General features: G+C 44.5%; 1 protein-coding gene across 2 annotated transcripts in view; it reads left to right on the top strand.

The window, feature by feature from the left end:
* LOC119456308 (nephrin-like) overlaps nt 1-26,051 on the top strand; it is a 311,635-nt gene that overhangs the window by 142,187 nt on the left and 143,397 nt on the right. The window lies entirely within an intron of this gene.

Genomic DNA, 26,051 nt, shown 5'->3' with positions numbered 1-26,051 from the left:
CCAACAAGCGCCTAGGTGCGGGTTCTGAAAAGCTTTGGATTTCAGCTTTCAGGCGCTCCTGAAGGGAACCGTACACCGTTGTCCGACTTGCAGCTCCGAGAATCCCGGATACGAGGTGTACATAGCTTACGCAGAGCCGCTGTGCCAACTACACGTGTCGGAAAAGGATAATGGCGATAATTAGGTGTCCTTCTGTGCGGAAAGTTTCGCCCTCATTAAAGCTTTCCCAGATGGCTGGGATTACCATACATATACATACGGTGCTGTTTTGGAGCCAAGTGTGCTTTACCTTGATGCGCTCGATATCATCATCATCATCATCATCATCATCATCATCATCATCATCATCATCATCATCATCATCATCAGCCTATATTTATGTCCACTATAGGACGAAGGCCTCTCCCTGCGATTTCTAATTACCCCTGTATTGCGCTAGCTCATTTCAACTTGCAATATACTGGGACCTTTTCTGAAAAACAAAGAAAAAAAGAAAAGGAAGACCAGCAGGAAACGAATGAAGGCATTTGAGCCCGTCACACGTTATAGAAAATACAGCATTTTTCTAACTGCTTTTGCCACTTAAAGAAATTGTAGTCGTAAAAAAGGGGGACGCCGAGCACAAACATAAGCAAGAAAAACAAGACGTTTCGGCTTGCATACAGGTGCCTTTTAGGAAGTTTCTGAACAAGGCTCCTGTACGGGAGGCGAAACGTCTTGCTTTTATACCTTTATGTTTCTGGCCGGCATACGCTCATTATTTGGTTATGATAATACCGCCATACCCGTTTTCGTCATACACTTGACTTCAAAAAAAAAAATTGTTTAGAGGTAATATAGCTGGGGCGTTAACGTTCGGCGTGTTCTATATATGTTCAGGTTGTCTCTTCATTCTATTTGCAGCTTATCACATTAATCTTTATTCTTGAAATTTCATGCAACTAGGCTACATTATATATGTTGTACACTGGTGGTAACTCCGGTTTAAAAATTGTACGTGCATTCAGGGCAAAATGAATTTTATTGAAGAAAAGAACAGCGACGTGGGGCAATACCTCGAATGTAGAAATATGTGAAACGTATAGAACACGTTCATGATTGATACGTTTATTTAAGGTTCATTCGCTGATGAGTAATATATTGAGTATATTGAGTTTCAGCGCACGTGCGTGAATGAGTCGTTAGTATTAACAGCAGTGTAACTGACATCTCTCTGAGACAAGAATAAGCTGTTATGTGCATTCCTTGATAAATGCCACAGGTGGAGTTGTCACTATTCACAGCTCTCTATGGAACCCTCGATGCGTCGGGTCGAGTGAGAAGTCGAGCTGACCGATCCCGACCAGACCACATTTACAAGCATCTTGTTAAGCGGGTTGGAGTAGTCACACTACCCCTTGCATGCGGGTAGACCAAACTCGCATCGACGCTCGCTCGGTCCGACCTGCTAGTGCTTACATCAACCTGAAGACTGTTTTTCAGACCGATAAGCCAGCCCGACCCTGTTTTGTCAAGTTCATGTAAATGTTGCTAATGTACTGCTGCGTTGCAAGGGGCAGCGCTGGCACTGCGTGATGTGCTGAGATATTGCGGAGGTTGGTGATATCTTCGCTCACTCCATGAGATCGATTTTTTTATCGAGAAAAAAACGACTTTAGTGTCATGTTTCTCGTGCCTGAGATTCCTCAAAGCAATGTTGGGTCGTCTTAAAACAATCCTACTTATGAATGGAGAGTCACCAAACTGCTCTCGATTTTTTCTCCTTTATTTGCAAAGTTCAGAGGACTTGTGGACCCTTGTGTTAATAGTCGTTCATGATATCTATTATGTCATTGTTCCCCTCCTATAGAGAAAGAAATAGAGAGTTCAATGCTTTCTGGAGGGCTTAGCTTAGCGATTCATTCGGCATGCTGCTCCGTGTGAGATGGCGAAGTGATGGAGGAAACGGAGATCCTCCTCCTAGGCTTCTCTCATTGATGCGGGTGACTGCATTACTTTAAGCTTATTCCCGTGGGGAGCCTGTATGTAGGATAGCTAGTAGTCTGCAGGATGGAAAGGAGACGTAGTTAGTCGCGTACAGTATAGGACGCCCTTTCAAAACTTGAGATTAGTATGAGGTTGACTGTTATCCGCGTCTTACTACCATGCCGGGCAGCACAAGCGGAAAGTAAAAAAAAAACACTTACCCTTAACTTGCAGACAACATATTCCTCTTCATCCACCAATGTTTCTCGGTTACGAACCGCTATTTAACAAAATCATTTGAAAATTGTATTAAATGAAATTCGCTTACCACACGTTATTATCCCAAAAAATTCGTAACAAGACCTCTCTTGAGAAGTTGATGTCGCGAAAGTAGGGTATTTGTTACAGCGAATGCCTCCAGTGCTTTACTTTCAAGAATCCTGATGAGGCAGTAGCACTACTGACAGTGACACATCTTTGTATATGACCCCTACGTAGCATATCTTTTATATTGACAGCGAAGCTGCTTAAGCTAGCCATAATTTGTGGTTCGTATCAAGAAACTGCCACGCCGTAGCCATGGCAACCAGAGGAAAGAAGAGGGGACCGCGTGCAGGCGCACGCGGTCTCCTCCTCGCCAGCTCCCTCGCTTCCCGACCCCCGCTTCTCTACTCTCCACGGCGCGCTGAGCCAGGAGAAAAAAAAAAGCTGGCCGATTGATATCGAGCGGCTAGCCTCCAACGCGTTCGGCGTCGGCAAGCAACAGCGATGTTGGCACTGTGCCAACCTTGGTTAGCCTGCCTGCGTTTGTGGAATGCCAGGAACGCTGTCGCTCGTAGGCGCCGACGCGTCCAGCGCTAGTCACGCGAAATGTCGTGAAAGGGAAGGCACCTCCGAAAATGATCGCTCGAGAATACCTTCCTACACGCGTAGTTAAGTTAAACAAAGTTAAGACCTAGCAGGCAACCAAGTTAATAGCTAGCAGTAGCAGCCAGTAAGACTTAAGGATCGACAGTTACGCTGTGCCTAAACTTTGCATGACCGAGTGCAAGCTTGCCTGTTATTTTGTCTAACATTTCATTGTACACCCAATCTATCATTGTCATATTTGAATACATATATAATTTACGCACTTTGCAGCTAATGTTCTTGAGGCCACTATAAAGTCATGTCACATATCACATATACCATTTCTTGTTGAGCACACCATGAAATACATCACACGATTGTCTGGCGTTCTTTGTCCATCCCTGGCCCTTGCGCCAAAGAAACTCCATTAATCAATCAATAAATCAATCAAAACCGAGAGACTACAACACACAGCTATTCTACGTTCTAAGTTTTCACGCCGAGGCCTCTGTAATCTAAACAGGCGCCGTGGTGCTTGAGACTTGCTAGCAGCTTGGTAGGGTGTTCATGCACTAGAACCGAAGACATTCCAGAATTCCTGTATGAGTGTATCACACTTGTCACTGCCCTATTCTCCGAATGAAAAAGGTAGAGTGCGGGCCAGACACGGCGGATGAAAAGGCATAAAAGAAAAAAATCCAGGTGAAGCAACAGCAGTAGAAACAAGTGCGCTAATCTAATTTGAAAGCCCGCCTAACCCAATGTCGATTTTATGACTTACGTGTGCCCAGTTGCAGTTTTTATGACCGCCTTACTTTCGGCTTTTCTTATACTGCCACAACCTGCGCACTTTGAACAAGCCGAACCGGAAAAAAGGGGGAAAAAAGAACAGCCGAGAAGTGTTTTCGAGACCGTGGTCAGGACTTGGAGATAAAAGTACTACATACCAGCACGAACACATTCAGAAAATACTGCTTGGCAGGAGTGAGTCGAATGTCTTGCAGATAGTACTGTTTTGCGCCTGTAGTCAGTGTTGTTACATTCTTCGTGTCGCTCCAGCTGCTCCTTTGCATCAAAGGTGACGTGCTCTGTGTGTCGTGCATTGGTTTAGACGTTTCTGCTCGAACGGCAGCGCAGTTCATTACTGAGCGTCCGTTTCTTGCATAAATGTCTAGAACCTCGGACCTGTGAAGTCAACATAGTTGCGATATTTTTTTTTAGCATAAAATTTCCCCGCTTTCTTTTTGAATGGCAAGTGTATCGATTTTGGTTTTCATTTGCAAGCTCCATGCCTCACGGCTTGCAAAAGAAAGCGTGCACCGCGTTAAGTGCCGAAACAGGGAAAGGGGCGCATTTTAAGACCTCTTGCGGAACATTCTGACTAGGCAATGAGTCGCCCGTGCGACTGTCTTCGAGGAACACACGGCCCACGCGCTGTACTTTTAGCCACCTTGTCAAGAACCTGTCGCAACCCCTTGGCCTCATAGGTTCTTTTATCAGTTCGTGTCGAGCTTAAGGAATGACGTATGAATGTTGTCTAAGTCATGGTGGGATGGTCCTGTTTTTATTATAAGGTACAAGTCCCGAGAAAAACTGGAATTCATTCCTCTGATTTTGACGCACCGAAGGAGAACGCCGGTACTGAGTTCTGCTTTAAAATTTACACGTAGGAACATGGGAAGGTAGGCTATGTGAGAGCCGGCTGTGCTAAAATAAAAAAAAAGTTTGTCCCTCAAGCAACACCATAAAAGAAAAAGGTGATATACATGGCATTTTTCAGAACGTTGTGCCTCGGTGGAAGGTTAGGACCCGCGTTTAACAAGTTTACGTGTACCTTAGATGTGTCGCTAATAAGATTACAGCCACTATTCTTGTTCATTTACAAAGTTTTCACAGAGTGCCACCTCTTCAACCATCTTTCTCGTTAAACACGTGCAAAGTGTGAAGCGGAAAGATCGAAGCAGTTTTAGTTTTTTCATTGACTCAAAATCGACCGTCTCCCGATTTCTAGCTACGCACACGTCTCGCGTGGCATAATTTACACCATTTATACGGAGACGCATTAATGACATTTGCTAAGAAAAGTGCGAGAGCTGCTTGAGATTATTTGCCAGTTATCTATCTGTTTATGCGGCCCAAAGCACCAAGGCTGTACAAAAGTGGAAAGGTGATTCGCCTTCACCTGTCAGCATTGTTCAATTTAATAGGCAGCACGTATGGTCTGAACCGGTACTATGTTTTTTTTTTCTGCGCAGTAAAAAAAAAAAAAATGCGCACACTCACGGCATGCTTGATTGTAGTTTAGAGTTAGTGATGTTACCTTTAAAACAACATTGTACCACATACATCACAGGGAAGAGACTAGAAGCTCATTACCTGATGAGGCGCACCTTCCTGGTGACAAACAGTGCATTTGGTGCATTGGCAGGAAGGTGCTTCAAAGTTTTAATAAACACCATGTAAATCGCTACGCGTACAACATAAATAAAACCCCGCCACATTCGCCCAGTGACTATGGTGTTGCACAGCAGGACTCGATGTCGTGGGATCTATCCTGGCCCTATATAATAATCATATATATGGTTCAGTATTTTTTTACAATGTCTCTCTCGAGAACTTGGGTATATATTTTTCAACTTCTTTACACGGAGTGAGCAGTCTTTGCTTGATTTATTATAAAGAGCCCAAATTGATGAACCTTTTTAATAACACATCAGCAACTGAGAATTAACACAAACACAGCTATAGGAGCAAAATCAGTCATAGTAATTCAATGCATGTAAATATACCTCCTCTAGCTCATAAACATTTAAATAAACGTAAAACGAGCATTTAAAAACGTAAACACGCTTTACGTTAAATTTAAGGTTTAAGCCATTATTATAACTTCGGTTCAGTTTTATGTCAACTGAGGATGCTCAGAACCTGGCATAATGAACGTGTTTCACTTCTGCCCCTGGCAGTTAAAAATGTATTCGCTCAAGCCTACCCTTCTAGTAAGGCCTGAATCTTCAACTACGGTTGTAGACCTCGACTGCGGGGACCAAGGCGCTTGGTATCCTCGCACGTCCCGAAATCCTCGCAGGCAACGTTCCTGTATGAGGTAGACATAAATAATCTCCGGTGAACAGCGACTGAGGCTCTCCAGTCATAAAAAACCCTTGCTGCCTTAGATGTTCGCTGTAAAATTGCCTGCGAGCAACCTCTCCCTAGCACCCTCATTCGCCCGCACGCACGCGTCATAGAGTAACGTACAAAGCAAAACCAATGCCCGTTCCTGACGGTCGCAATACAGCACGGAACAACTAGGAGCCATCATCCTATCGCTCACACAAAGTTGCAAGTAATTCTTATCCGATAGTTTTACTCGCAGAGGACCTTACGAAGAATAAAAAAAAGTAATGGGACAGATGAAATAAAGGACGTGGGGGTGGGGATGGAAGGAGAGAGAGAGGTGCAGTCGAGCAGAAGTTTCTGTATTTACAAACTCATATAAGTTTCCATACCCCTCTAAAGCAAGAAACGCTTCTAAACTAAGACACCCGCCGCTTTTCATTAAAAAAATATCATTCTGCTTAAAGCACTAACTAGACCTAACCTACCGTTCCCTTATGAATTCATATCCTTGTAAACTAAGTTTGGTAACCCCGGAACCGCTCTCGATCATGGCACACTCTTAGTTACGCTGTGCTTGCTGCGTGAGCGCCGTTGACCGTGAACGAGAAAATGTAAGTAAAGCAATACCTAGATCAAAAGTTTCGTTCATCTGCGAGTTAATATAAATTTTCGTCACGAGCTCGTAAATTTTCTGCTCAAGTTTGATTTCTTTCCCTCAGTGTACACAATCGAGAACTGGTTACCGAAAAGCAAACGGTGGCCCTCCAGACGCTAAGCACTTAAAATTTTTTTTTCTGTGATGGACTAGAAGATTTCACAAGACTACGGTGCGTAACATGCGCATTCCTTTGAAAACAAAATATAATACATGGTGGTTTTCTTCGTGAGAACACATTTGGAGAAAGCATGGCCGCACTCTGCGCTTGCTGCAGACTTTAGCAGGAGCGAAATGCAATGCAAATGTTGGACACGAATGTAATAAAACAAAAGTAAACAGTAGCTAGTCCGTTTGTACAATGTACGCCTGTTGGATAGCATGTGTTTCATCCTTAAGTACGTGCGTCTTGTGCAATGCAGCCAACTATTGGCTATTTTGCCTCCGTGCGCCTGTTATCTAATCTGTTAGCCTGTGCACCTTGAACTACAGTGCGACATTGCGTGCCTGCTCAGCCTTTCCGGACTCAGTAAAGTTAGTGGTGTAGCTTGATCTTGCTTGATGCATCTGCAAGCTCCTGTGTCTCTCGGACAACATCGGGACCTCGCTTACTCTCTTTGTCTCTCTTTGTGCTTGAGACTTTAACTAGTGACGTGTATTTTTATGTTATGGTAACATTCTATTTTATTGCTACTATGTAAAAAAGGAGTAGCCATCGCCGATATCTAACCATTGCCACTGTCTAAATATTCTTTTTCGCTATGGTCTCAAAAAAAAAAAAAAAAACTCAGCCTGCCAGTCCAGAAGGTCGAGTGCAGATTTTGTGAAATCTAGAGGGTTCGCTGCCAAATGGCATCATGTTATTCGTTACCAGGCACTTCACTGATGACAAAAAAACCAGGGGAAACACAGTACGGCAAGGCTTTCACACACTATTAGCAGCGGCTTATCAGACTATTCCAGAACTGCTTCCGTTCTTGGAAAAGAAAATTGTCTTGACGCAACACGGGAAGACGTCAAAGCTTAATTCACTTACGTAATGCAGCCTTGGTCCTCGCTCTTCATCTTTAATTTTTTTCTGACTTTGCATCCCTTCGCGATCAACGTCGTAGCCGTAACGCATTGGAATGGCGTTGCAAGTCCCAAGTGTCCGCCACGATTATTTTTCAGAAGTTTGCTTGCACCACTGCACTGTGTTCCCCACAGACGTTCGACCAGTTGAGAGCTGGGTTTCAACCAGTGCCCATTCCATTTCTGTCGCCGGAAAATATGATTGATTGTTTCCTTCGGAAAAGTAAAAACGAGAAAAATGACGAGGCAATCCGTTACCCCTGTCTCCGCATGGTTGGCTAACACACGTTTGGCGAATGGGCTAGCTCGCTCACGTTTCTCCTGCGCAAAATAAAAGTAACTCAGGGATAGGAAAATACAAAATGCTTTTGCTAAAGTGACCGCAAAGCGACAGTGCTCTCTCTCAAGCTGCGCGATGAGTTTGGGGCGCGTAATGGCACCTCTTTTGTGGGAGTCTCTACAGCTAGCTAGCGCAGACTGAGACAGGGACTGTCCTGTGATTACGTGGGATTTATATTTAGCTCTATTACTGTTAACCCACAGTAGCTAAGTTTCCTTTGCTTAGCCTTTTGAATTTGGCGTTGCTGCGGCTGCTACTTTTGCTGGGTTGGTCGGTATCTCGGCGGATATATTTGTAGATACATATACGAAGGTGCTTTCTTGCACAATTCGTACCGGACATAGTGGAAACTGGCACCGGTTAAAGTGCTAAGCGAGGCGGTCCGGGCGGGCGTGACGTACACAAATGCCCCAACAAAAACACGTCATCATATTCATTCCGTCATCTTCATTTCATTGTGAACATTTCTCCAGTGCCATGCCGTCGTTATCAACTCGGTCGTCGTCACTTCGTCGTAATCATGCCGCGGTTGTGATTCCTTCACCATCATTTAGTTGTCATCACGCAGTCACAATTGGCCCATCTATATTTAAAATTATTTCCTGCTTTATTCAATGCCACCAATCTACAAAAAAATCTCGCAGTGTTTGCAATCCGTTATCAAGTTTAATCTATAAATATAGGTAAAGTGATTCGTTAGAGGCTACCTTTACGTTTTGGATAACAATGGAGTGGTGTAGTTTCTCACGCGTACACAAGTTAAACTGCCCACAGTTAGGTGTCACCTTCATCTAAAAGCAGACATGCACGCCATCGCTTCAACGTCGATCCACACTCAGGCAACTGCGTAACAAAGAACCATATCCACCGGTACTATTATTAGAGATTGAGATGACAGTAAGTCCATGGCGCATAGAGCAAGCTTTCTTTTTAGTTCCCCTAGTGATGGAGCAAAGCTTCATTGCAGAGAACATAGAGCGAGTATTTTCTTTATTATTCGGGAGATTAAGTCAAGAACAACCTCTTCGTAGGGGCAGAAAAAAATATTTCACGTAGGAACTGTCACCGTAACTACGTCACCACAATGAGAAAACGAAAGCATGACGAAGTGCAAGGGATGCGACATGAAAGCTCCAGGAAGTCTCTAGTGGGTGGACGCCCCTTGTTCTGTCGTTGTTTCCTAAAGGAAGCCCCGCATCGCCTGCGGGCAACTTCGGCGGCTGCGGGTCAAAAGAGTTACGGATAGAAAAACAAAACAACGTAAATAATGGTTTGCAAGTGAGAGCCGCTTCCTGGGAGTGGCTCGAGGTCCGGCGGAGTCCTTCTGTGTGCCCAGCTGAGCCTGTGTCGAGATACGTGAGTGCTGGCTCGCTCTTCGAGACGTCATTCCAAAAGCCCCGCTAGCTGACAGCCGCGACGTTTCTGACAGAGCTCATTTCCGAGAACGCGAGCCCTCTCTCCATTCACCTCCGCTGTGCCTCCCCTTACCGACCCGCGCCGGATGACACAGCGATCTTTTCCGAGCCTTCGAGCGTTCGGGGACAGAAGACGGCATGCCCCGCTCCCGTGGGTATTTATATGTTAGTTAGGCCCGTACGCACACAGCAGGGGGATGTCATCCGAATCTTTCCTTTACGTGGTTCGGTGCTCACGACGTGTGTGGCTTTGCAATTTCACGATTGCTTGCTCAGATATGTCACCCGTGTTCCGGGGCTGTCACGTGGGTCTGTTATCGTTTATGCGACATGCCCGGAAGGCGTATGTGCTTCCCCCGCCCGCGGGTGAAGAACATGCAGGCTGTCGTGATTCTGAGCCATTTTGGTCACGAGGAGCTGCCTGACCTGATCAAGAAATCTTAAATGTGTTAACTTACAGCAAATCCGATTGCCGAGAACTCCATGAACAAAACAACTTAATTATCTAGCCTTGCGACGTCTTTTCAATGCTATATTACCATTTACACTCGAAACAGCTAATATATACGCCTTCCTCTTAGAACAAAATACTCCACCTGGGCTCGTTACGTCAAAGCGACTTCATGAGCGATGTTGCATTTTCTCCGACACCTAGATAAACATATATATTTCCCCTGGTACCTTCCATCAGGCTATACTGACTTGACGGTCAGTCTTTAATGCTTGTTTTTTTGTTATGGATCCTTGATAGAAAACATAATTTCCATACTTGCTATAGATTCACATGTGCATGTCACGGTGGGGGATGAGGATGGTGGGTGGCAACTCTCCCTCAGAAAGACCTCAGGCACGTCATTCTTTCGATGGATAGGTAGACCGCTAGCTACTTAAAGTAGTGACGTTCCAGTAACTGTGTTCTAAGGCGGCGCATAGTTTTTCAATGTGCGACAAAGTCTCATATCGTTAAAACGACGAGCTTTCTACCTTAAAGAATAAATTACGTTGATACACTGACTGATCTTCTGCATACGTCACGTCTCCTTTAGGTCGTAAATGACCTGGTGCGATGTTGTTTAGCTTGACGGCGAATCACTCGGAAACGCTCTGATTCCCCTTCGAATTGAAGAAGCTTTGGAGTCGATATAAAAGCACATATAACGTTGTGAGCAATGTCATTTATTATCTCCTCGAGGCTCACGAGGAAACTGTAATGACACACCTTTTCTAGCCAGTACATGCGTTGAAAACGGTGGCAGAGTGTGAATTGCCTAAATTCTTTATTTTAATTTAGGTTTTATTATGGTCAATGCTATGAAATTTTTTATTCGAGGAACACTGTACATTCCAATTGAGACATCGCGAGAGATAATTTATATTCAGGTAGCCAGTTTAGGTCAGTGCAGACAAAAACATTAGTTTGCTCTCGTTAACGCAGAATTACCCACTGGATTAAGGACATTTGGCTTGTGTTTGTTGGCTCGTTAATCAAATTATAGTCTAGGTTGCTCTTGTCCACATGGTCTCATCTTACTATTAATCTCGTTATAAGCAGTCTAGTGGCGCGCCTACGGAGAAAACAGAAAAAAGAAACACAACAAGAAGCGTTAGTTTATTTGCTAGGTTAGGTTCGTAATAAGGATTACGCTACAGAATTTGTTGCATTCTTCTAATTCAGTGTCCTGGAAGAATCGACGTGCTGCATTGTTCGGCCGCCGTAGATTACCGATAGTTCCAATCAGTTCAGTCTTTTTTTTTTTGTTTTTACAATAGTTCTCGCGACAAGGATAACATAAGATTAAGGAATAAGCGATTGCAAAAATAGAATATAGCGCGACATTATTAGAGCCCTGGCATTGGGATATCATTACGGCGTTCCCTTTCATCACTTCGTCAACTAAAGTTTTGGAGTAGTGAATTCACGGGGCTCAAAGTATGCGAGTAATAGGAAAATGAAAGTGAAAATAGTTGTTTTGTTTAAATATATATCGGCATTCAGTATTTAACCTGCCCATCTGTTTCCAAGTATGCTGCAATTTGGCCAATCCGAAGCACACCCTGGGGCTTTTGTGACTCAATATCGCCGTCAGCACATGCATTCACAGCTTCAACCCTGATGTCAGCGCATTTCCAGCGAGTGCAGAAATGCAGCGCTCTGTACTATTCGCTACGGATGCACATGCTTTCGGAACCATAATAGAAAAAAAAGCCATTTTTGGCGCAGTTGCTGAATGCATGGCCGCACGCCCGTCCCTTGAGGCAGCTAACCGGTGGAGTATTTGATGACGTCGGCTGGTATTTCTCCTCCCCGTTCCGCATTTTCACGCGGTAACTGTTAGTTTAGAGACGCTAGCATCAGATTCCAAAGGTGTGGATGATTCACCGGAAGTTTTCCAAAATGCTGCCGCTTGTCTCTAATGTCCCTATTATATGCCAGACGCTGACGCATGCATTCTTAACTGCTGAGTTAAACCTGTCTCATACAGCTTCGCACCCGGTACTAATTTGAAAGCGCGGATAAAGGCAGATACTCTTCATATTGTCGTAATTGCTTCTCGTACTTAGTTCACCACATCAGTGATTGTCGGATGAGGATACACCCTCCTAATCTGCCAAAAAGACAAAACTCAGCTTCATCGCTTCCTTTCGGCTTATATCTTTTAAAGTAGATTCCCCTGTCGGTGCCCGCTCGACATATTTTGTTTAATTTTATACAACTCACAAGCATCCCTCTCGCGCAGAATTTGTCACGGGAGATGTCATAGTACTCAAGACAATTCCGCGAGCAGCAAAAATTAAGGAAACCGAGGAGCTTAATTTTTAGTAACAACTGTACGAAGTTGACAGGCAACGAAACCTAGGAAATCATAAACAACTATTTTGCATAAATGGAGGTTGTGAGTGGCGTTGTCTAGCACTCACAACGCTAAGTTTAATACGCGAGATGCAAGTAGACACGCAAGAAGGCGGGCAATGGGACAGCTTTCGCAACGTCACTCAATCGGCCGAGCGATGCACCACCTATGCAGCCGCTGTGAATTCGGTTCCCACCAGTGGCAACTTCTCTTTTATTTTATTTTATTTAATTTTATTTTATTTTCCTTTTTCCTTCATTCAAGATAAAAAACATCAAAAATTTAACTCGTACCTAATTTCCTATACGTTTCCCAATTTAAAAAGAATATTTCTCCTTTGTATTTGAGAGTACTATGAGTTGCATGCTACATAGTCAGAGGAACCTTTATAGTGAACACACTAGCACGAGAGGCGAGGGAATTTCCCTCCATGAGCAGTTTAAGGATTTCGATATCTCAGACTCAGCAGTAGAATACTTGGCGCAGCTAATATTGACTTCTCCCTTCACACACCTCAAACGGAGTGCTTGCCAAGTTCAGTCCGTTCAAGGTACTCGTAAACACTACATGCAATTCACTGAGATAATATATTCTTCCACCTCAGATAACGTATACCGTACGCGGCGCCATATATAGGCTTCTAGTCATAGAAACAACAAGAAAACACTTTAGTTACATTGGTGCTAGAAATTTCTGCCCAAGGATCGAAGCAGCGAACAAAGCCAACTTGCATCTTTCTCAATATTTATCTTTGGCGCTACACGTGTCCTCAAACGATTTTTTTTCTATTCCCCGTAATACCTTTCATCGTATTTACGAAGCTTTTCGTGTTCATCCTTGTTATTCATCGCAAAGCTGATTCCAGCTCGGATTTACGTGCCATTGCATGCTGCCACCTCTCTAGAACAATAAAAGGCTTCTACCAAAGACGGTACTTCGTCCTGTCTCTGAAAGGACTCTTATGTATGCCCCCCCCCCCCTCCCTCTCCCTCCCTCTAACCTCCCTCCTCTTTTCTCAAAACAGGGGCCTAAGATGCTAGTCTCGTTGAGATTGGAAATGCACCGAGCTGCTTTGATGTTCGTCGCATACCTTGAGGGCACGTGTTACACAAGTACCATAGAAACTTCCTTTCCGAATGCAAAGCGACGTGTTTGGCCTGCGGAATCTCTGGGGTAGCACGTTCACATTTCACTCAGAGATCTTGCATGCTACGGCAACGTTCATGAGCCTGCGTTGAAGTGTATTTATATACGCCGAGATTCACGGTAATTCTTGAAGTCGTTTACCAATGCGGCGAGACGTCGCATATGCAAACCGCCCGATGGCTCTCTGCTAGATTACAATATTGAAGACGGCTTTCCGGTAGGAAAGTTTGTTAGAATGTGTGTCTTTTCGCCCGTCCGCCTGTAAGGCTCTTCAATGAGATATGTTGGCAAATACAGCTGGCCCAAAATGAAACCCAGTCAGGGAGGCATTCGGTCACTTGTACCGTGTAAGTAATTACACTGCTTCTCATTGATGTACAAGCGCGTAGTTAAATAAAGCATGCGGTTTTAATATAATAACTCAGGACGTAATATGACTATCAGAAATTTCTCCCGTCAGGGTTAACAGTCACACTTACGAGTATAACGCCAATACTCGCTGGCCGTCTTAGACAGGATTGAATTTTGGGGGGTTGTACGAGGGTAATACTGAAAGTGGTGAGCGACAGCTTTCCGGAAATCGTCATGCTGCCTTAAACCCTGCGATAGCTCAGCGGGCATGGCGTTGCGCTGGTGAGTATAAAGCAGCGGGTTTAATCCCGACCGCGGCTGTCACATTTCGATGGGGGCGGAACGCGAGCGCTCTAATCCGGAGTCCCATACTACGGTGTGCTTCATCACCATATCGTTGTTTTAGCACGTAAAATGTACGGATTTATTTTATTAAGCTGCCTTTTGAAAGCGAAACTTGGTCTCTTATGACGCAAATACTTTCGGGCACTTTTAGACCCCATTTTTATTTGAACGATTTTATGTAGAGTCCGCCTGGGCTTTGAGCAGTTACAGAAACAATTCAAGGGCATTGTGACGGCCTCGTTCGCGTACTTGCGTGGACGTCCGAAGAAGCCGGGCGAAGCTACTGACTGAGAAGTCGAAGTCGAAGCTGTGTCCCTCGGAGCACACGACACAACAAACCCAAATCACCGCACCAACTGGTAGCGCCGCGACGTGCGTTGCTGGCTACCGGCGTGGTCTGTCTCGGTGACCATGTGACTTGTTCGTCCATCGGAGCCGCTCCTCTCTCATTGGTGGAAGCGCACGTGGCGTCGCGTGCACTTGAATTGATAACAACCATACGTGACGGCACATTATCACGCTGAACAGTTTCGCCCGGTTTCGGCGCTCGGTGAAGGCAGACGCATGCGCGTGAGCGCAACAACGCGCACCTATCTAGACTTCGTCCAGTTTGCTACAGTAATACTCCGAAAAGGCAGTAGTCTTCTCAGCGTTCTTTTCACAAGCACAGCTCCATGATTTCTTGGGTGCTATTCAGTTTCAGTTTAATTTTTGTTCAAGACACATTTCGTTACAAACAATTCAGAAACGGACAGTCTCATGACGTACAGTCATTCAACGAAGTGTCGTCGTGCCGTCGTCGCGGTCGCGCCACGACTACACTTTCGTTGTTCTCGTCGTCATATTGCGATGTCGTCGTCGTGTTGCTGTTCTAGTTGCTTACCTACTTATATTGCGCAGGCAATGATTTAGGATACCAAAAGTGCCACGTGTTTGCCTTTGCTCTTTCTTTTCTTTTTGCCTGGCCGCATGTTTCAAATGGTGCTGCGGATGATATGGATGTGTTCGATTGTGTTTGCAATTTTACCGTCATGCTCTTTCGTTCTACCATTCCCAATGCTGAAATAGTTGGGATACAACATTGGGAATACTCTATACTCCATAGAAGGTCAATCAATAGCACGCACATTTTTAACAATTATGTCAGAATTAAATTAACTGCGTCTGAAACGTCTCGGCCTTGGCCGAATGCAGTTTTGAGAGAACAAAAGCAGCAGGTTCATTAACCGTGATGTCTACACATGAGTTATAATTCGGAACGGCTTTGCTATTATCCAAAGCTTTCTCTGACTCTCCATTGATTCCTAAAAAAGGTGTTAGGGATCCAATCCATAATATTATATAGTTTGCGTCTTTTCCTGTTAACCATGTATAACTCACAAGCCAAATTGTTATTGTTACCATTTAATATTTGATGTCCTGCTGCGTTCACTTTTAATGCATGTCCAGAGTGTTATTCGTATGAATAATTGTATTTTTCAAAAAGATTCGCACACTTGCCATTGAATTTTTCACAAACTATCAGAATGGTTTGGGACCCCTTAGCCATTTTGTTGGGCCCCAGAAGTTCGATCACAGAAGTGTGTATGTATAGTGTAAGGGCGTCTACAGTCAACTTCAAACTTTAACTTGTCGATCTGCTTCCTAAAATAACACCTTTCGACGCTCATCTGAAATATCCTTCGTTCACCTGGCTTCCTGTTTTGAATGTATGAATGTATGAAGGTACTACCTAGCCTGAAGATACATGAGAAGTTTCGGTGCAAAACCGCACTCTTTTTTTTTTTTTGCCGCTTACCTGAGTTCCTGCCGTCTCCTGCGTGATGGAACTACAGGTGCATCAACGTGGCGTTTCAGAAGAAAACCAGACGTTGATGCCACTACTTTCTCAGAACCATTCGTTTCCGAAGCCTCGTCTTCCCGTTTTCTATAACCAAACCTCACTTTGTTTGCGCTGACAATTGTTCAACGCTGCATCAAAGTCCCTCGGAACTATAGGGCGCCTGATGTATCTCCGGAAACGCCGCGCAGCACCGTCGCACGACACGGTTGGCGGCGCGAAAAATGAATGCGCGCGCGGGATACAAGGAAAGCGGAAAGGAGTCGAGCGGTTTTTCTTCTGTTCAGGTGCGCAGCGCATGATAGCCGGACGAGGCGACGCTGTGGACCAACGATACATCATTCTGTCTCAAAGGTGCGAATCTTGGGAAGCCCGTCGCGAAGGCAGGCGCGGCTACGCTCTGACGTCTTTACTCTTGGAAGGCATTCATCTGGCTTGACGTCGACTACGTAGACAAAGAACGCTGTGCTTTCTCCCAGTTCCCTTCTTTCTTGTCAGAATTCTTGTTTTCTTTTGCGTCAGTTTGTTGAAGTCAGCGGCACTCACTTCCCGCTTTAGGGGGCTCCAGGAAAAGATACTTGACCGTTTGCCTGAATGTTGCAAAAAAGAAAGAGAAGAAACATAAAGAATTGCAGAAGCTATTTACGATGATTGTCATCTAAGCGAACAGCCGAACACGTTTAGCAACCTACGCACTTTATACGCTTTATAAAGGAATTGTGTGTTTGAAGGGTCATATTAGTTGCAATGAAAAAAATCCATGTAACTTTTGTTGTTCCAGTGCATAATTCCGGCGAGAAAAGATTCGTTAGCCAGCCCATATGCAGTTTGTTCGTCATATATGCGTTGTCTCCAGCAGCGCGCGCACCGGCATGGAAGGCGACTGCCATCCTCCTGCCATTTCCTGTGTTTTATGTCGCATGTTATGTGTAACCGGGCTGACATTAAGAGCGGTGCGCCCCATATTCAGTGAGAACACCTAACTACTACTATTAGGATTAGCCCCATTCGCAGTCATATATGTTCCACGCTTCTAAAAAAAGGAAATTATCTACACCTGACAAAAACTGTTTGAAACACAGTGACTATACATATACCGGCCTTCATAAATAGTATAATCATACCAAACTTAGCATATATGTTATGTAATTATATGCCATTAGTTAAGCAACCTGTGTTGTTATCATACATTATTTATCTCTCGCTACATATGAGCTGTGAAAAGAGTCTGAATCATTATTCAGTTGTGTCTTCCCATTAGCATGTGAACAGTGGCATCTTGGCTTGAGAATGTGAACAAGTTTGGCTAGCACATTTTTTAAGTGTTCGGGGCAGCAGCTGTCTCTTGGCTTCCGCCGCGGTCATTATGTGGACATCACTTCCAGATAGAATACATGCAGATGAGTTTGCCACAGGAGGGGAGAGCAGAGCGCTCTTCACTGAAGTTTCGCATAATGTGTGTTAGAGTGTTGTAGAACAAGGTTGCTTTGCTAATGCTTCCTTTAAAAATGAATCGCAGACAGTCGCGGTATGGTCCGGAAATACGGAAATACAAGCCCAGGAGCGTAAAAACGCGTATGACTGCATAAACGTGTCTGGCTCCTTGCAGATCTCAGTTATATACTTTTATGCGAGTGTGCGGGTTTGTTTTAACAGTTGAACCTAGTCGCAGAAACGCGATGCCTTCTTCGCAGATATGAAACGACACGGCGAATCCTCATTTGTGCTCCAGGAAGCACAAACAAACAAAAAAAGAAAGAAAGAAGAAAGAAAGAAACAAGTAGAGATCCTCAGTTTGCTGGGCCATAATTTTTGAGAAGCATCAACAATGAATAAAAAAAAGGTTGAAGGAGCAACGCGTGCTGTGAAAGATGGATTCACCTCACTCGCTAAATATGGAAAGCGTTTTACCTGAACTTAACACCAACACCTGAAGACCCAATGAACTGCGCAAAATGTTCTGCTGCAGCTTCTACAGCGGACATTAAACCCCTGTTGTGGAAGTGCCCTAAAATTAGGCTTATTACAGAGAAGATGTTAAAAGCTGTCAAGCAACAAACGGGTCAGACCGACATTTATAGTCGTTGGATCGTGGGCGACAAGTTCGCTAAGCCACTACGGTGGCTTCTGCATGAGGAGGGCTTTATTAAAGTACATGTCTATGCGGCAGTGCAAGCTGCACATGGGCTGGATCATAGTAAGCGGACAACAAGAGAAAAGTACGTTGGTTGACTCGTAACTTTATGGCGGAAGGGGTGAGGTGATGGGTGAAAGGGGGGGGGGGGGGGGGAGGGGTTCGGTGAGCGCGAGAGGGTGTGTTCTGCACGGTTAGCTCTGGCTGTTCCTCAGCAGTAATATGAAGAAAATTAAAATAATACCTACAAAACTCTTCATTTATTGTTTGCCTGTGCGCTTCCTACTCTGCTCATTCTTTTACTACACGATGCGTTACGTCCCTAATGATCTTGAGAATAAACTCTGAACTACACGCAGCCTACGAAGAGCTTCGTCTCGTTCCGCTCGGAGCGCAGGACATCTGATAGGTTGATAATATGACCTCACGCGCTTCTCGGATCCTGTAAAAGATATCCAAGGTTAATAACACCGCCTAAGCCCTCGATTTTTGTTCGTTGAAAGGCGTCCGATAAAAATGCAAATCTTGAGTGGTATGGCTAGCGCCATTCATATATGTGCCGTAATTGCGCGCCTATTACAGATTGTGAAACCAATTTACCCAGGCCTTAAAATGGCCCTCCATTTCCTTTATATTTTTTGCTACTGTTTGTTTCCTACGTTTTTTGGTCTTACATTGACGGTACCCGATATGATGGAGTTAACTCGCCTCATTTTCTTTCGGTCTCCGGCATTTCTGTGCCGAAGTAATACAGACCCGGTTGATGTGCTCTCGCGAATGCCACGTGCCTTGCTCGGCCCAGCAGCCCGTCATTTGTGATATCAGCTCCTTAGCTGACCTGGCGAACGTGCCATCCAAAAGTGCAGACTCATTCACCAACCGCATTCCGACGAGACGACAGCAGTGATAAAACCACAAAGCTACCATTTCCATAAGCTCTGCATGCTTAGATGGTCAGCCCCATCAGGGGATGCCGGACGGGGTACGATGACCAATTCGCCGGTCCAGCCGGCGATATGCAGCAACACCACTGCGAATGTCTTTACGTTCTTGCGATCATCATCGACATCAAAGAGAAAAGAATCGCCTTCGCGATGAGAAAGGATCCCGGAGATCCTTCGCCTCCTCTAGCTCGTCCTTATTTTTCCAAGTTTGGACAGACGCACACCTGTGAACGGGCGCCAGAGGCATCGGAAAGACCGACGTCGTCGGGAGTAAGTCAGCGCGGGATCTCAATAGAAGGGCACCAATATGACCCATTCTGGCGGAATCCCTCATTCAGGCGATCGTTCCGAGCCGATGCTCGAAGCAATCCGACCTCCATGATTTTGATTTCTTTCTTCCGCAATAGTCCCCCACCTTTTGCTTTCACCGATGACCGTCGTCTCCATCAAGGAACTATAGATAGCTGGACCTGGTTGGAAAGAAAGAAAAAGCTATGAAGGAAGCTGGTGCAGGTGAAGAACAGAAAATCAGAGTGAACAGTGTTTGATAGCTGGTAAGGGACTGTAATGTGCAGTCAAGCGGATGACAATGGCTCTATGTGCCTTTTTTGTGCGACAATGGCTGTTTGCCTGGCAATGCCCCTTCTGCTAGCGTTGTGGCATTATGTGCAATAAAGACGCACGTATAAACTCAGCCACAATGTGCTTCTCTGAATGCTGCCGTATCTGAACGCGTCTTACTCAGCATCACTATAGAAAGCTGCGAGCGACTCTGAAAACTGTCGCAAGAGAATGAGCAAATCTGTGGTCGATATTTCGCAGCTTTAGATACGCTTCAACGATTACTTATCAGCCTACCAATCAGGCATCAACCGGCACTGAACAGCAAAGATTCGCAACTATACAGTGCCCAAAGCGGCGGTCAATAACGAACTGTTTTTTTGGACCTTTATGAAAGAACTCAACAAAAAGGACAACATGTCAATGATCATTCCTTGCGCTTGATCGTGTATATGACTTCTGAAATTCTGCTACCCGCAAACGCTATGAGTTCACGTTGCTTGCAGGGTTCAGGGACTTGCAATAACAGCGCAGTAACTCCTTACACAGGGGAAATGTAAGTGCCTTTCTGAGGTACAGAAAAAAGGAATTGTAGAGAGCTATCAGTGGACGTGTCGCTGCTTCTGCGACCGCGGGAAACGTGCATTTCAGTGCTGTGTACAAACAAAGGGTTAGGGTGTTTCAAATGGTTTTATGTGTACTTGCCGCGAACATGTCGACGTTTGCACAATCTGTTTATTATACCTGACTGTGCCTCTCGGTCATTTTTCTACTGTTTAGCTTTCATTGGTGCTACCGTGCTCTTCAATAACTCAGCGGTAGCCGGCAACGTAAGCTTTGCCAAATTCTCCTAACAAAAATTAATAGGACAGTTCCTTTATTTATGTCATCGCGCAACATCATCGCACTGGCATAACCCTCCCTTGAGTGACGCAACCATGGTGGTGGTTTATTATTGGTTATCTTTACGACATTCTCCCCATCTTTCTGTTCTCATTGTTTCAGTTTTCATTATAACTTGCTCGCTTATTCTGCGAGCAAGTTATAATGCCTTTTTTGCCTTTTTTCTTGTTTTCTTTTTTCGTCTCTGCTTGCGACTATTCTACATTTTGTTTCGTAGCATCACCACGGGTGATGCTGTATTCACCTTCTTCATGCCTGTTTACTGGAATCTTCATACCCGTTCACCTTACCCTGTCTGTGAATGATGAATTAACCGGCGGAGGGGGTCTTTGTTTATGGTGCCTAACTTTACAAGACAGACAAAAGCGTCAAAGAAGGGGGGCTTCATCAAAACATGCAGCGATAGCAGAGGCACCGCCGTCGCTCGCCCTTTGTTTAGGAGGGGTGCTTGAGATCAAGCCTTTAATGAACTGCACAAACCCTAGTGCTCGTGGCGAAGAGGTATCGGGCAGAAGCAGTGATCGCGGCCAGTGTTGTCTGTGCTGCTGTTCTTCCAGCAAAAGTTTTGCGCGTAACGTACTGCGGTGCTATTAATCATGCCAGATAAAAGCGGAACGCTGTCTTACTCGGCGGTTCCCGCCAGATTCCGGACACTCACATAGAGCGCGCGTTTTTGCGGACTCATGCCCGAGGCGACGCTAGCCGACTCTTCTTTGATGAGGAAACTCCACTAAACACAGCCGATGAAGTGCCGTGAATGCGGCTTGTAAAAGGCGAACTTGCAAGCCTCAGAAGAAAGAAGGAAAAATATATGATCGGATGAAAGCATCGCGTCGAGGTAATGAACGTGTCCTCCGGTAATCAAAAGCATCCCGCTGGCTCGTATTAGCGTATATTTTCCTCGGCTTATCTCTTTTTTCCATCTGTTTTCCGCGCAAGCAGTGGTAGTACGCGTTGTTTCTGTGTTTCTGTATTACTTCAAGATGCGAGTATCTATGGTTTAAAATTTGTACAGGATCTTAAAAGGGTTCGAGAATAACCCAAGTCTATGGCAAGAAAAAGATGCTTGGTCAAACAAGCTCACTTTGTTTTCTCGGCGAGAAATAGTGCGCAAGAATGGTCTTAGATAGCAGGGCCATTGCCCTAAGAAAATATTATCATGATCTTGGTTTCCATCGTTACATAGCACCGTGGTAAATGCATTTATACGTTTGAAATTCTGAGACCATCTAAAGTAAACATCCGCTTGGTACTATTTGTTTCGCTAAAAGAGACTTCAAAGAAATGCAAAATTATTTCGATGATAGTTCAATAGCTTAGAAACACTGCTCCTTATGCACCGTGCATGCCTGTTTTCCCACTCAAACATGATGTATATATAAAAAAACACTCTTCTTGCAGCCACAATAATTATGATTTCGAAGTCGCAAGCGCCGTTTTTTTCCACCGAAAGGCGTCTCGAATAAGCCTGGTACTGTTGTGGTCTGTACAAAATATGAGCAGATGTGTGGTTACTGACGTACTGCACAACCCGTGGGAGAGATAGGTAGAGGTGACACATGGGGTTGTCGAAGGTATGAGCTTGAGGTTGTGCATACAAAAAAAGTTGTTACTTGGAGCAGTATTTTACTCGGTGATGCAATAACTCAATATTATTCTTTTAGTGCTGTCATCTATGACTAAACATTCAATCATTATCATTCATTTGTGGCGAAAAAAATAGCAATGAAAGATATTGCCGGGAGGAAAAGTAAGTCGCAAGCGGAATTCAGCTGAATCTCTTCGCTTAGAATTTAAGAAACATTGTGATGCACTGCGGGGCTAAAAAAAAAAAAAAGTCCGTAACGTCTTGCTAAAGCAATCGAAAAATGACCCCAAGGAAAATGCAGCCTTAACGTACATTCCTTTGAACGCTATTTTGCTTGTACGAACGTTCTTTTCACAGGCATGCATTCTTTCGTTCTTCTTTATGTGCCACATTACACATACTGGCGCAGCATTTTTCGCTAACGAAAGAAACACATGCAAATAAGATAAGCTGAATAGATGTCGAGATACTAAGAACAAAATGAGCCTAACATTCACATCACCGAAAGAGCAGCTCCTATTTTTCAAACATTCATGCGCGAAACGAAGCACCGTGTACGTCCAGTAGAAAAGAAATGACAGACGTCACTCTCTAAGGCTCCATGTGCGGCTCCATGGTTCCGCATTTGTCGGTGTTTGTTATCGCAGTTTTATTCCTAGCTGATTCCTAGCCCTGCTTTTTTTCCTTCGACCGCGCCGAGCGGCCTCTTTCTTTCGAGTCTGCCGTGTTAACTCTGGCGCGCTCTCTGGGCGTGAAGGCCCAAATGGGCGCCCGTATGCTAACGCGTGGCTAAGACGACGTTAACGAGCAAGCGCTTGGTCGCACCTCATTAGCAACGCCACACGTCACGCAGTAGCAGTACTCGGCGGTTCCCACTGGCCGTAGCGTTAGTACACTCAGAGCGGCCATTTACGGACTTTCGCTTGTGCAAACACGAGCATAGGAAAGACGATGGCGCCCACGGGAAACTCCGCTTGTTCGGAGCAGCGAAAAAGGCGTATGCATAATAAATGAATAGATTTTGTTGACTCATAATGGCGGTTAGGCCTAGTGTGGCGAACGGAAAGATAGTTTGTAGCGCTATCTGCGGTCACGGGATGATGGAAGCGAATAAATGCGAGTATGGCAAGGAAACGGCGCTCGTGGCGTACTAGGCGCGGAACGCGTCACATACCTGGCTTAAGCGGCAGCTCATGTTTGCTGCTCCTCAACATGACGTCACATTGGCAACCCGGAAATTCGATCCATAAACATAGGACGACCTATGACGTCTCCTTCACAACTCATTCATAACAATTTCTTCCTAATATTGACACAGAAAGCTTTGACATTTAGGCCTCTGAAAACTTAGTATCCTGTCGGATAACAATATTTTTTTATGAAATTGTAAGATGTGAACTTGCGAAAAAGTTAGTTGAACTCGGCCCGGGTGGTGTGGCGGGGGAGACTTGAGGCTAATCAACTATCCTAATTCTCTATGGTTACAGCTTTGCTTTAGTCCCGTTCCGCTTCTGTTGTGTTGTCTTGAATCAAGCGTGCCGCTTGTCATGTAGTGACGTAAGTTACGCCAAGACCTGCATATATCTGAATGCACGTGCTCGTTTAAAGTCGCTCATTCGACTGGTTTCAACGCGTCTTCAAAAAAGGCATCATAGAATGTTTTTCGGTTACGTTTTGATATTGTTCTAGAAAAGCAGCCATACTGCTTTGCAGCTCTGCTTTGTAGACAACGCGAAATCATTAGAAAGAAGACCGAGCCGTTTTTGCCCTAGGCGGGGCTCAGTGCGGCTTCTCTCTTCTTTCCGTGCCTGTAAAGCGAGGTTTGTCTGATAGGCACTGATGCGCTGCAAAGAAGAAAACGCATCTCAACGTTTGTCTCGCAGGTAAAAGGAGAATCAGACGCACCCAGTCGAGAAATATAAAAGGACAAACCCAAATTCCTTTCAAGAGGCCGTAGTGCCTGAACGAACGCGCCCCGCATAAAACCACCCAATGAGGAAAAACGTTCAACGGCAAAAACTACATTTTACGTATTAAACGTAAGATTCGAATGCAGGCTTCAAGAGTGATCGTCGTTTAAAAGCAAATTCACGGTTCCATGTCCCGACGTTATGTGTCCGCTTAAGTGGTAAGGAGGCTATATCCTGCTCGAAGAAGAACGCGACTTTTCAAATATTTAAGATTGTTAACATGTTGCATATATATAGTGCAAATAACCTATCAGCGATAACTACTCTCTTTTTGGTATGTCATAAAAATAAACAAATGTGGAAGAAGTGCGTAATAAATGCCCTTAAATTATATGAAAACAAAGAACACTTGAATTGCCATTATTGATTGTCTCGCTCTTGCATTAAGCGCTAACTAAGCTACAAAAGAAATGTAGTTCGCAAGGGCTGCGGGCTAGCCTACGCATATACGTCATGTACATGCTTAACAATGCACTCGGACATAATTACTCAACTGCGGCCAGTTATATGAAATATCTGTACTGTGGTCTGTCGAAATAAATGTCCATTTTTTGATTTTGCAACACTCCCTCGTTGGCAGTGCTCATACACAGGAAGCTCTCATTACTTGAATAGATACGAAGATAGTGGGTAGGTATAAGCTGCGCGGAGCAGTGCGAAGGATACGCACTTAATTTCAGATACCTGTATTTTACGTTTTAATACTGCTCTCCGATAGCTCAGCGATTGCGTCTGGTGCGGTTGCATCATTCGAGTCCTTCCTCTTAATTCTTCTCGAATTCATGCTTGGTATGACTCCAGCAAATTGACCCGAACTGCTTCTGTATGTGCTGTAATCTGACAACGAAGAAAACGTACCGATATTCTGGCTTTAGAAACAGGCGTATCAGTGTTCCGTGCATTCTTGCTTCTCAAAGAGCGCTCACGTTCATGTAACAACATCAGTATTAAAAAAGTATATTTTATTCTCGTATTTTATCATCTATGGGATGTAGCACTGAAAAGTAGTAGCTTTGATGACATTTTAGCTTCCTCAGAATTTAATATTTTAAGCGACATGGCTGCGACATGTTAGAAACAACGAAGGGGGGAAATACAGCAACAAGTAGCCAAACGTGTCAATCTCTCGACTTTAAAATTTGTAAAATCCCGCGGACACGACGAATGCAGGGGCATAGCACGCATTTCTTTAAAGCTTGCCCTGGACTTAAAAGCAGCAACAATCTTTGAGCACCAAAGACTGATAAGCAACACATTGCTTTTAGATCACAATTACTTTTCCAACTGTTGCCAATACTGCGTGCCACAGCAACATGTCTGAATAAGCATGCTGGAAGCAGGTACTGCTCTCGCGTTATTTCACCACCAGAAGATTAACAAGGGAAGGTTCGAAGGTTGACTACAAAACTTCTTCGCCAACAAAAATTATTCACCTTAATGTTGGACGCACAATTCGTGAAATCGTAAACCGAGAAAATATTCGTAACCTTTACGAAACTTTCGAGAGACTTGGCAGGTATGCCTTTGTGTCGTGGCACAGTGAATGCGAGTAGCATATTCGAGTAGCTGTGCCTATGCACAGCAAAACTTGTTGCTGTGCTAGTCGGTTAGCTTAGGAACAGATACTGCGTCAAAGTGACGAAGACGAGAAGGGCGAGACACGGACTAGCGAAAACTTTTCGCTGACTGAATGTTAGTCAAACGTTTGCGCCACTCCTAGTAAATATTTAGCTACCTAACAACCACCGAAATTACTGCCTAACTAGCTAGCTAGGAAGTGGAAGTTAACCAGACTAAACACTTACCCAACAGAACTAACAACTACCTAACTAGCTAACCTAACTACCTAAATAACTGAAAGTTCGTTGAAAGTCCCTTACTAATACTTAACGTAACTAACCTAACGGAACGCCGCAGCCGCTAAGCCAACACGGTGGGTACATAATATTTCCTACAAAATGCGTTGGCGTTCAAGTTTGAATTTCTTTTTTCAAAATATTTTCTC

This window comes from Dermacentor silvarum, chromosome 6 (genome assembly GCF_013339745.2).
Source record: "Dermacentor silvarum isolate Dsil-2018 chromosome 6, BIME_Dsil_1.4, whole genome shotgun sequence".
Lineage (NCBI taxonomy): Eukaryota > Metazoa > Arthropoda > Arachnida > Ixodida > Ixodidae > Dermacentor > Dermacentor silvarum.
Note: the sequence above shows the minus strand (reverse complement) of the source record. Positions and strands in the feature narration are given on the sequence as shown.